Source organism: Pongo abelii, chromosome 6 (assembly GCF_028885655.2).
Source record: "Pongo abelii isolate AG06213 chromosome 6, NHGRI_mPonAbe1-v2.0_pri, whole genome shotgun sequence".
Taxonomy (NCBI): Eukaryota; Metazoa; Chordata; class Mammalia; order Primates; family Hominidae; genus Pongo; species Pongo abelii.
Genome location: NC_071991.2, coordinates 149,287,778 through 149,300,031, shown reverse-complemented (window position 1 = coordinate 149,300,031; position 12,254 = coordinate 149,287,778). Strand labels below are relative to the sequence as shown.

Below are 12,254 nucleotides of genomic sequence, written 5' to 3'. Positions count from 1 at the left end.
CTGCAGGAGGTTTGGCCCTTCGATCTTCGCCAAATGGCGCCAGCTTTCTGCTAAACCTCAGGTTTATGCTAGCACTGCCCTCTGGTTCCAGAATAATCCCACACATCCCAGGATGATGCTTATTTCTGTGCTGATGCTTGTTCATCCATGATCCCAACAGCAGCCCTGGGAGGTGTGCGGAGCAAGTGTTTCCACTCAGCTTGGTTTTTCAAAGGAAGAACTGAGGTTCAGAGAAATGACTGATCCAGGACTTGGACCTGGGTTGTTGAGACAAAATATTAATGCTCTGGTCTGAAAGGGACCTTGAGGATCATCACATAACACACGGCTCATTCTACAGACAAAAAAAAAACAATTTCCGCTTAAAATGGCCTGCTCAGGTAGGCGAGGCCAGAGCTCAGGCTTGTGAGTTCTTAGAGCTATCTGGCCACGACACTCCAGGCCTGTGTTGTCAGGTCTCCGGGTGGACAGCTGGATTGCCTGGTACCCTCCTGGGCTGAAAGTGACCTTAAGAAAGCCGCAGACTTCCAACCCCTACAGAGGCCCCCCAAAGTCCCAGCTGACTCAGCCGCCTTTTTGTCCATGGGCCTTAGTAGACGGCCATGCAACGCCCTTCTGTCCCCTCTCGGAAGCCTTCCTGAATATGTCATCCACATTAATCTTTTTCCACCTTGTGCTGCCATCAACCTTACCTGAATAACACATTTGCCCACTAAATCATAGCCTTTGAGTCATAGGCTCATGGAAGAAGCCTCCTTTTCTTCAATACCTGCAGCAACAGGTCACTCAATATCTTTGAAAACAATTCCTCCACTGCTGAGAAGTTCAAGTCCTGAGCAAGTTTTATTTAATGAGGGACACGGCGGGGTTCTGAAATGGGGACCCTCATTTTCTCCTAACAATTCAAGTTCATTTTCTGACCCACAGCCTGTTTTCAGGGCACCTGGGATTTGTTGTAATCAGGTACAGGAAGACATGCAGACTCAGGAATGAGTGTCACGAAGGAAGGAACTGATGATACTCACAGATCCCTGGAAGCAGGAGGCTAGGCACACCACTGCCACGTGGGGAAGCACCAGGGTTGGGCAGGAGGCAGAGGGAGCAAGGGGGAGATGCAGGCAAGAGACTTCATTGTGGTTTCTGTGAATAATTTTAGGGGACTGTGGGTACAGGGGCTGTCCCTAGCTGTCTGGTACCTGCCCTGGGGTGATTAGGGTAGTGGGTGGTGGCCCGGGGTATGAGAGCCCCCAGGAGGAGGCGAGGAGGGGAAGGGTCTGTGTGGGTTGGCTTGCATAGGAAAAGCAAGCTCACAGGTGAGTTGCTTACTATCTCCAGGAATTGCCCAGCCCTGGGAGGGCAGTCCCTCCAGGATCAGCAAGGCCCCAGGTGTCAAAGCATCAGAAAATCAGAGACATGGCTGATATAGGCAGAGACCATGTTGTCTCCTGGATGATGTTTGCAGGCTGTCTGGTTGCAGTTGGGGGAATGGAGTGTAAATGGGGATTTCACTGGCAGAGCCTTTTGGAAAGCCGTACCCATCCTTCTGGCCAGAGGGGGAAAAAAACCCACATTCTTTGTACTCCGAGGACAGGAATCCCCAGGGAGTTCAGATTTCTGAAGCCTTTGCCTGAAGTTAGGTGGGAACAGTGCAGGGGTTGTGCTGGCCAGAGGACCTGGAGCCCAGAGCCGTCCACTGCTGCATCATCGGCCTCTGCTCCTGCCTCCCTCCATCCTGCTGCCTGTCTTTTTAAAAGCTCCGGTCCAGCCCTCCCTCCTGCTGGCTTGCCGTGTGGTAAGGAGTTTCCTCCGCAGCAGCCCCTGACACAGGTGGGATTGACAGTTTGCTGCAGTCCTGTCAATGAGGGAATCTGCCTGGGCTCTGCCTGCATTTTGAGCAGCAAACCAGCTCCAGCCACCAAAACCGTTGCCTGCGCTGTCTTAGGCCAGCCCATGCTGTCTGCCAGCCGCTTGTTGCGCTGCCTTGGGGACTGGGAACACACCCAGCTCCGGTCCCCATCTGTTGCAGACATGCAGTGGCAGCAGCTCGGAGCACAGCCGAACCCTAGAAATTGCCTGTGCTGAAGGGGCTGGGAAACCCCTTCTCTGATGGACCTTTCGAGTGAGGCAGCAGGATTTGTCAGAGCTGGGAGTGCCGCCCGTCCCCGTCACTCGCATCCTGCCATCCAGCAGCTTACAAGCCTGCACTGCTTATTAGCATCTGGAAGAGAAGACCTCCAGGACCCCTTGGGGCTGAGTAAGCAGACCTGCGGGAGCTGGCTTTCTAAATGCATGGTGATTGTGCATCCCTGGGTGTGCGGTTTTCCCCCTCACGATGCTTTGTCTCCTTGGTGTGTAAGACTGATGCTGAATTGTCGCTTTGTTCTCCAAGAGCCTCTTATTAAATCAGATACCCCAAGGCTGAACAAAATGTTCCTTCTCTCCATGGGAGCTGTATGTTTTCTCCTTACATAACTTTTTCTTGGTGATTTAAAGAGCATCACTAGTGAAGGTGGTATGTGTGTGGGCGTGTTCAGCTCCATTCCTCTCTGAGTCTGTCTCTCCTCCCCTGCCAGGCTGAGCAGAGCTGCCGCACACACTGGGTCCTGGGCACAGGGTCTCCTCCCTGCCTTCCCACCCTGGCTTGAACTTCCCTTACTGGGGCTGAAATCTTAGCGAAGTTGTCATTCTTTGCCAGGCCTTGCCTTTCCTGAGTCATCACTTATTACATTTGGCCCAAACGGAAAAGACTGGGGATGATGTGGGGGCTTTGGGGATGGCCCACAGTTTTCTGGGGACTCTCTTGACCCCATATACATAGAAGGGTATCTTGGCCTCCTGCGGAGCGTGGAGCCCAACACTTACTTGCTTGCTGAAGTTGTGGGGAATCCAAAGAAGCAGATGGGAGGGGAGTGGGGGAGAGAGGAAGGGAAGGAAGAGAAGATGGTAGATGGCCTCCTCAGTGGCTGAACCGTGGGCTGTCACCGCTGTCTGGTGGAGAGGAGGAGGGGGAGGCTGGGGACCAGAAGCCCTAACTGTTGAGTGAATTTGCAGCAACAAGTAGAGCTGCAGGCTGGAAAGCACTAGATTCGGAGCTCACCCAGCGTCCCTCTTCTCGCCCTCCACTGACATTGATGCATGGCACTTTAAGTAAGTCGTGTCCTTTTTTTTTTTTTTTTTTCCTTACAATCGCCTTCCGTAAGCCAGAGGCCGTCTGTCTGCTTCAAGTCTGTGATTCGGAGTCCTTGAGTCCTGGTGATTGATTGGGAGTGACCTGGGGGTCACTTGACCCTCCTCCTGGGGGGAGGCTTGATTCTGTGCATCTAAGTTTTCAACCCAGGTGGAGAGCAAAGGTGATAGTAAACAACTGAAGAAGGCTGGACTAGCAGGGAATCCAGCGTTGACGGCGTTACGGATTGCAGGTGTTGGAAGATGGGGAGAGGCCTAGGATACAACCAGGATACAGGCAGGAGGCCCCAAAACATAAATCGAGAATTCGGGGACTGCTAGGTGTGAATAGTTGAGAGTAAGTGAGAGGAGGAAGCCCCCTGGGATGCAGTCAGAGTGAGCCGGCACCCTGGGGCTCCACACACCCTGGGCAGGCTCCGACTCACCCGAGAGGCCCCCAACTCGCATGGAAACTTCCAAGGACTAGATAAATCTCAGGTGTGTTTGTGTGTGTTTTTTTTTTCAGCCCAGCAGTAGTAGTACTTGAGAGACACACGCTTATAAAGCGGAAAATGAGGGTTCAATGGTTAAATTCAGTGAACATAATTGAAAATCTAAAATATTTAATCTTCTTTGCCTAAAGTCACAAAGGGATTCAGCTGGAAAGAGAAGCCAGGTGTCCTGCGGTCCAGCCTGGTCTTTTGAAGCTGGGAGTGGGGTGGGTGGTGGAGGGGAACGGAGGCTGGTGGACTGAGGTTGGGTGGACCCAGTCCCTAAGCCTGCCTGGTCTTCGTGTTTGTTACCCAGCTCTGCCTTCTCTTCAGGTCCTGTCCCAGGGTGAAATTAAACATCAGCACTTTAGCAAAACAAACTCGAGTCCTGTGTCCCAAGCATTGGCCTTTCCAACAAGAGGAAGATGCTTGGTCTTGACCTCCTCACTTGATGGTGTTGGATAACCAGGGGTCCCTGGAACTGCGGGTTCTAATTTTGTGTTCTTCTTTCAGCTCAGCTGTTAACCAATGGAATCCATCTTGGATTTATCCAGCTCCTTCACAGCACTCTTTCAAACTATAGATTTTTTCTTCCTTTAAAAGTATTCGGGTCTCTCCTCCCCAGAGATGCCCCACAGACCAGTCTCACCACACCCCCTTCTAACAAACCCTCTTACCTCCTCTCAGACTCAGCCCAGGCCTAATGAAGGTGAATGCCTGTATTTTTGTTTTATGCATTACTTTGTATTAAGTTGTGTTCAATTCTTGTCGGTAGATTCAATTGATGACTCCTAATGCAGTCAGGTAGGGGTCTTAATTTCTTAGAAGGATCTGTCTCCACATTACCTCTTACACTGCTGTTAGCTGTCTGTATTGCATATTTTGGTAAATATTTATTGATTGATTATTAGGCATCTGGCACCATGTGTGGCAATTTCATAATGTTAATTATTATAATTTTCATGATGATCCTGGGAGATTTCCCTTTTACACAAGGAAATTGAGGCTCCATGAATTTGAATAATTTACTGAGATTGCATAACCAGTAAATGGCAAACTAGAGCTCAAACTCAGGCCCTCGGACAACTCCAAAGTTGTCCCTCCAACTGTGCTTATGAGCCACATGGTGAATGTCCGGTAGTGAAAACTTGCCTTTAGCTCTTGTTGGGGGCTGGTGACTTAGCAGGAAACCTAGGTTAGACCTACAGGCAAGTGGCTCATTCAAGGCTCGATACCTTCCCTCCCTTCCTAGTGGGCAGGCTTGTCCTGAGGCCTCAGCAGCCCAGCACCAGTGGGACAGTGCACTGACCTGTCATCAGCCCTGCACACCTATCAGCCCTGCACACCTGTCAGCTTTGTGCACTTTGCAGCCAAGCCTTTCATCGGCCTGAACCAAACGTCCTTCCCACAAGTGTGAGTTAAGGCCCTGGAGTCCTAAAAGAGTTTAATGTGAGACGGCAAAGCTCTAGCCTCAATTACTGAAATATGAGTTAAGAGAAAAATAGAATGGAATCACAAGCACCTGATGCCCAAGAACTGGGGGGTGTTCCTTCTTCACCCCAGAGGCCTTGTGGCCTGGGCCCCAAGAACTGGGAGGTGTTCCTTCTTCACCCCAGAGGCCTCGTGGCGTGGGCCCCAAGAACTGGGGGGTGTTCCTTCACCCCAGAGGCCTCGTGGCCTGGGCCCCAAGAACTGGGGGGTGTTCCTTCTTCACCCCAGAGGCCTCGTGGCCTGGGCCCCAAAAACTAGGGGGTGTTCCTTCTTCACCCCAGAGGCCTCATGGCCTGGGCCTGGCAGAGAATTCTGCTGTTCACCCCCTAGCTACCATGGGCAAATTATTTCTTTCTCCTGAGCCTGATTTTTCTTCTAAGAATGGAGACAGTACCTGCCTCGCAGGACTAAGGGGCAGCTGCCAGCACATAATAGATGCTTCATAAATAGTAGGTCCTTCTCTTCAGGTGAGCCGTCAGCTGTGGCCTGTCCTGGCAGAGCCCAGCAGAACACCTTCCAAAGCAGTGGGAGCAACTGAGTTTTTGATGGAATTCTCCAGGTCTTAGCACTTTGATTATTCATCAGGCGACTGAGGCGAGAGGGCTGTGGGTTCCGCAGGGTCCCTGTCGTTCCTTTGCTCTTCCAATCCCACCTGTCCTAGCTGGTGGTTCTGCCCCACCTGTCACACATGGACAGGGTCTGCCCTCTCCACCACCTGGGGTCCCAAGGTGGTTCTGCTACTGCCACCTTCCGAAGGTCACTGGGCATGTCCGTATGGTCTTCCTCGATCATAAATTTCCTCCTCGGTGCCCCGCGCACCTCTCCCCCTGTGCTCTGGCACAGGGGAGGTAGGGAGAGAGCAGAAGAAAAGCAAAGCCAGACTTAGGTGTTTGTTTTGATTTTATTTTGTGGGCAAGATATGTGGTGGCATTTTATTGTTTAATGTCTGTTTTTAGGGAGTCTGCCATCTGCCTGGTAATAATGGTTGCAGCTCCTTAGTCACCGGCGAGCTAGAGCCTGGCTGTGCAGATTCCAGTAAATAAGATAACAGATGCTCGGTGGGGCTGCGGGGACAGAGCCAGCCCATGGGCTGCAGGCGCTGCCAGGAACTGCCCCACTACTGTGTTGCGGGGGTGGCAACTTTAGGGGGTTCCAGGCAGCCCATGGTGGGCCCTCTGGGCAGAGTGGAGGACTGTGGAGTTGGGGGCCCCTGTTCTCCAATTTGGCTTTCCTTTTTGGTCATGGGCTCTTAGAGTCTGGGGGCTCCTAGGACAGGGTTTTGCTGGTGCTTGGAGAGAGAACCAGCTGCAGAATCAGGAGCTGAGGACAGTGAGAAGCAGCACCAAGCCTCGGAAACCTTGTGGGCTTTTCTTTTCTCACAACCCAAACAGCTGATGTTTTCGACCTTAAATGAAGACGTTCTTGCTTTGCAAGCTGCGTTGGCCAAGTCACATTCAGAATCAGGTTTTAACTGGGGGTGGAATTACAGCTGACAAATGTGAGCATTTGGGGGTGCTCTCTAAGGCTTTTCCGGAAGGTCTAGGGTCCACTTGCCTGTTGTCAGAAGGGAGAACTGGGGTGGTTTGTGTTAGAGAAAAAGTGGGAAGGAAACAAAATATTACCTTCACTTGGTGTAAGGAGAATGCACAAGACTCCAGGTAACCCGGGGCCAGTGAGCGGCGTCTTCTGTGGACCATGGTGGGTGTGGGGCTCTTTCTTGGGGCCCGTAGCTGTGGCTCGTACCGTACCTGTGGCTCTGGGGTGGCTGACGTGGAGGTTCTGGCACTTTCCCGAAACCATAGCCATCAGACAGTTAAATCCTGCCCTCCCGTTCCATTCATTGAAGCAGGAAAATGTGCAGGACGCTTTTAGAAATATTCTCACCAATAAGCATCCGAAGGGTGATTGCTGCTTATCCAAACAAATAAGAATGATAATCCTTTAATTGCCATTCCCCAAATTCCCCGAGGTTTTCTAGTACCTAAGGCCTTCCCGCCACAACTTCGGCAGGAAATAGGTAGCTCTTCAAAGGTGAGCTTTCTGGATAACGGAGCTTCCCCCTAATAAACGGTGCTTGATTTGGGCTCAGACAGCCCGCTGACCATTGCCATGTGAGTCAGGTGAGCTGGCAGGGAACCTGGAGGTATCCTCGGAGGGGGAGTTTGCATCTGAAGAGTGAGCAGGAATGATATGCTTTTAAACCCCGGAAGACCAATGTGAAGGCACCGTTCCTGTGCTGAGAAGACTGGTGGGAGGACCCCACAGCGAGCGCCTGCCAGAGTCGCCTCAAAGCTCGCCAGGTGGAGCGGCCACCACGACTCTGGAATGAGGCCCGCTCCAACACCTGCCGTGGAATGCGAGAGTTTCTGGACGATCCCCGCTGCTGATTCTGCACCCATCTCGGGGTAGGGGTGTGTGGGAAGGGGCCGGGCTGGCCTAGGGATTCACCTGTTTTGAAAGCAGAATTGCTCAGATTCCAGAAGCCCACTCACCCCTCTTGGGATTTGCCCTTAATGTTAGACCAAGACCCAAGCCAGGCATTTACGCAGAATGGCCAAACCTGGCTGGGAGCCAGCTGCAGGCATCTGCCACCACCCCCTCCCTCTGAGTCACCCCACACTCATCCGCGCAAGGCGTAGAGCCCTGAGACATGCTCACTGGCATCTTCCAACACGAACTCCAGGGGGACGATTGGAAGGAAGGGTGGCCCTGGAGTGGGGAGGAGAGGGGCGCGGGAGAGAACCGTGCTCCCAGCAGGCCTGGGCCTGGGCGTGAGGAGCTGTAAGTGCCCCACTGGGGCGTTAGGATAGCCAAGGCTTTAGCCTTGGATGCTGGCCCAGACCCCTCGGGGGTCTCACAGGCTGCAGAACTTGCAGCTGCTCCTCCCTGGCTGCCTGGAGGCCGGGCCTCAGGCCGCGCAGCCATCTGTCGTGGTTCGCCTCTGAGGAGAGACTTGGGAGGGAGGGGCTTTCTGAGGCCTCTATTTTTTTTTCTCCTGTTCACCTTCCTTCTCAAAGCCCGACTTGATCTATGAGAACCATCTCCCCTACTGCCTCCTGAGTGGGGAGAAAAGATGTCAGCGGATGGCCCCAAGCCCCCCACAACCTGCACTAGACTCCCATGTTACAGTACACGTTCCTGGGTCTCGCCCACCTGCTGAATGTGCATCACCAGGCGCTCAGCCATGCCTTGTGTGCACTTTGGACCAGCTTTGCAGGACAGAGGCCTCCTGTTTCCCTGCTGCTCTTTGAAGAACAAAATCATGGGCCTTCTTGCCTACAGTCCAACTGGTCATTGAGTCTAGCAGTTTCCCCCCAAATCAGTTTCACCCATGAAGAGAGATAAGTAAATCCTTGTGCAATTGCAAAATAAAAAAAAATAAAAAAAATCCAGAGTATTTTTCAATGGTCCCAAATGCCGGGGCACTGCAGTTCAGCCAGCTACGCCTTGTCTGGAATACTGTCGACAAACTAGTGTCCTGCCAGATGCACTTGACAATGAAAACCTGAGCATCACCAATCTCTGGTGCTGGACTCAGTTGCCACCACTTTGACAAAGTCTGGAGTGCAGTGAGTGAGGACACTAGGTGATGGATGGGGAGCCGCACCCGCTGTGGCCGGGGTTCCTCACATTTAAATATCTGCCGTCTTCTTGGTGCGGGGTGGTCCCTGTACTCACTTGGGCAGAGGGAAAGGGGGTAGTCTGTAGGGAGGGGTTAGGAAACTATGCCTTTAGCCCCTTCCTTCCTCCAGGGCCTTCCCTTGAGTCCAGCGTCCCCACTACAGGCTTCCCCCGACTTTTCTTCTCTGAGCGTTTTTTCTGTTTGGCCATTGTCTCCACCGCATCCAGATTTATCTCTTCTCTCCGCTAGGCCTTTTGGGTCTTCTGAGAGTAGCTAATCCAATAACCCGCCAAGTCAGAGAAGGGTTCGGATGCACGTGTTCTCGCTCCTGGCTTCCTTTGAAATGCTGCCTTGACCCAAGTGAGGGGCCCGGGAATAGGCAGTCGAAACGATTGTGTAGGTTTGGGACATCGCACCCTGCTGGGACTTACCTGTTGGAGAAACTGGGCTTTTGGTGGCGAACGAATCATTCTTCCTACCTGCATGGCAACTGTGCATCTAAGCTGGGTTCTGGAAGGCGCAGTGCTGGCCATTTCAGCTCGTAGGTTGGGAAGAAGGGGCAGTGTGCCCCCTCTGAGAGGTGTAACACGCCATGGTGCTTTGGCACCAAGAGGCCAATTGAAACTGGAGAGTTTTAGAGAATAAAGTATGACTATCACCCACAGCACAGCTGCTTCCTGAAAATTCCACTCCCGCTGCATGAAAAAGTACATGGAGTATTCCAGGATTCTTAATATAGGCATTTTCCCATGTTCTGTAAATTGCTTGTTTTTCTTCCCCTACCCCATGGGTCTGCTGGTGGCTGACTGGCCACTTTTTGGTCAGCTTTATTGAGGTATGATTTACATATAATGCCCTTCGACTGACAGTATACAATTAGGTGGGTTGTCATAAACGTGCACAGTCATGTGGCCACCGCCACAGTGTGATCTGGAACATTCCACCGCTCCAGAAGGTCCCTCTGACCCTTTACAGCCTCTGCCCTTCCCCACCTCCACCTTCAGACTTGAGGGTGGGTCTGTGTCTTACCTTTGTGTATCCCATGTCCAGCACAATTCCAAATCCAGAGTGGACACAAGTGATGTTTAAATGAGTACATTAGGAGCCCTGGCTTTTTTTTTTTTTTCTTTTTCCAGGCTGGAGTGCAATGGTGCGATCTCAGCTCACTTCAACCTCCATCTCCCAGGTTCAAGCGATTCTCGTGCCTCAGCCTCCTGAGTAGCTGGGACTACAGCATGCACCACCATGCCCAGCTAACTTTTTATAGCTTTAGTAGAGACGGGGTTTCGCCATGTTTCCCAGGCTGGTCTCGAACTCCTGAGCTTAGGTGATCTGCCCACCTCGGCCTCAAAGTCCTCAGGTTACAGGTGTGAGCCACTGTACCCAGCCAGCTCTGGCATATTTTAAAAATCCTCACAAGACTCCTTCTGTCTCCTCCCATTGATCCTAAGTTTTGAAAGATTGTCCACCCAAGCATTTGTTAATTAGTAATTTCTTCATTTAGTCACTCACTCCTGGTACCAGCCTTCCTGATCAGCCTGAGATAATCAGCGTGACCGAAGTTGATAACATTCCAGCTGAAAGCAGAGACTTGCTGTTCTCGTTTGCCTATGCAGTCACGGGTGAAATGTGCAATTTCCTTTCCACTCCTTGAGTGCCTGCGAGCACTGCGAGAGCCTCCATTGTTACTTTCTGTTATCTCTCACCCTAGACCAGAAATCACCAGCCTTCACCACTGGCCTCTGCCTGTTTCTTTTTTCTTTTAATAATAAACGAGGAGTTAGCCCTTGAGCAATTTAGGAGTTCACCCAAGAGCACCCCAAAAGGCTTGAAGTTTACAGGGATTTTTCTCTGTCCTGAACTGTTTGTTGTTGTTGTAGTTTTTGAGACAGAGTCTTGCTCTGTTGCCCAGGCTGGAGGGCAGTGGTGGGATCCTGGCTCACTGCAACCTCTGCTTCCCAGGTTCAAGCGATTCTCCTGCTTCAGCCTCCCGAGTAGCTGGGACTACAGGCGGCCACCACCACGCCCAGCTAATTTTTGTATTTTTAGTAGAGACAGGGTTGGCCAGGCTGGTCTAGAACTCTTGACTTCAGGTGATCAGCCAGCCTCAGCCTCCCAAAGTGCTTGGACTGTAGGCATGAGCCACTGTGCCCAGCCTGTCCCAAACTTTGTCACCAAGGACTTGATGTGTCCCTTCATGCTGCCTTCCTGAGCTCCGTTGCACTCGTACGTTGGGGAAGGATCTTGGCAAACCTGAAGGTGAGGTGGAATCTGCCTCTTTCCTCTCATCAGAGCTCTGAGAAGGAAGAATCGGTAGTGTCCCTGGGTTCAGTAATCATAGCATATTGCCCCTAAACTCAATGAAGCATTTTAAAGTGATAACTCATGTTTTCCAAATGAGTCCCAGGCGTCACAGCCATATCTTTGTTAACTCATACATGTTTCTATACTTCTATATGTTAACTCATTTTCCAGTAGGAACTCCCATGATTCCCAGTTTTTAGATTAAAAAACAGAGAAATGAAGTAACTTTCCCAGGGTTACATAGTCACAAGATCACCTATTGCTACATAACAAACCACCTCAAAACTTAAAAATATGATTTGAAATCATCTTTCTTGGATTTAGGGGTCATCTGGCTCAGCTGAGTTCTCACTGGGGGTTCCTCCTATTTGAAGTCAGGTGGCGGCTGAGCCTGGCGCGTCCTAGAGGCTCCTTCACTCTCACATCGGGCCTCGGGGCTGGCTGTGCAGCTCTTTCTCCATCCATGCGGCCTCTCCACGTGGCTGGCTTGAGCTTCCTCATGACATGGTGGTCTTGGCACAGATTCCTAACGTGGCAGCTGGTTTCACCCGCGGCGGACATTACAAGAGATCCAGGAGGAACTGCCAGGTTCCTTCTCACCTAACCCAGAAGTCAGGTGGTGTGGTTTCTGCTGCATTTCTGATGAGCGCAGCTGCCCCAACTCAAGGATGGAGGAACAGATTCACCCACTCAACAGGAGACAGCACATGTATGCAGGGAGGGACCACATTCCTAGTGGCTGTCCTGAGGGCCACTCACGCCATGGAGCCCCTGTGCCCGCCATGCCTTGAGCCGCTTCTGCAGCGGCTTTCAGACTTTGACAGTGAGCCACGGCGAGGAACTTCACATCATGACCTATTGGATATAGACATCCCGGAAAACTCCTGGAGCTCTGGTTTTGTTCTGTGAACAGCAGCCGCAACAAAACCTGTGTGTCCTGAGTGGATTTTATGACCTATGTCCTACTTGCAGTTTGAGAAGCAGTTCCACACGATGCCACCTCAAGTGCCGACTCTGTGCCACAATGGAACACCACGGACTAAAGAAAACAAATGTCAATTTGGGTTACACAGATGCCACGTCTCACCAACCCAGCAAGTCCAGGTGTTGAACAAAATAGCCTGTTGGTGAGTCAGGGCGGGAAATAGACTCTCCTACATCATAGTTAGGAGAGCAAACTG

General features: G+C 51.7%; 1 protein-coding gene and 1 long non-coding RNA gene across 7 annotated transcripts in view; one reads left to right on the top strand and one right to left on the bottom strand.

Moving 5' to 3' along the window:
* PRKAG2 (protein kinase AMP-activated non-catalytic subunit gamma 2) overlaps positions 1 to 12,254 on the top strand; it is a 329,808-nt gene that overhangs the window by 60,813 nt on the left and 256,741 nt on the right. The window contains 1 exon segment of one of the 6 annotated variants that reach the window (NM_001133437.1): positions 2,024 to 2,254. The exons of the other annotated variants lie outside the window; for them this stretch is intronic. The gene's annotated coding sequence lies outside the window, so the exon portion shown is untranslated. 6 annotated transcript variants of the gene reach the window in all.
* On the bottom strand, positions 6,030 to 10,506 carry LOC103891242 (uncharacterized). Its single transcript, XR_008527326.1, has 3 exons — positions 9,799 to 10,506; positions 9,201 to 9,464; positions 6,030 to 7,595 (listed from the first exon to the last, which is right to left on the bottom strand). It is a non-coding gene; the product is annotated as an uncharacterized LOC103891242 (long non-coding RNA).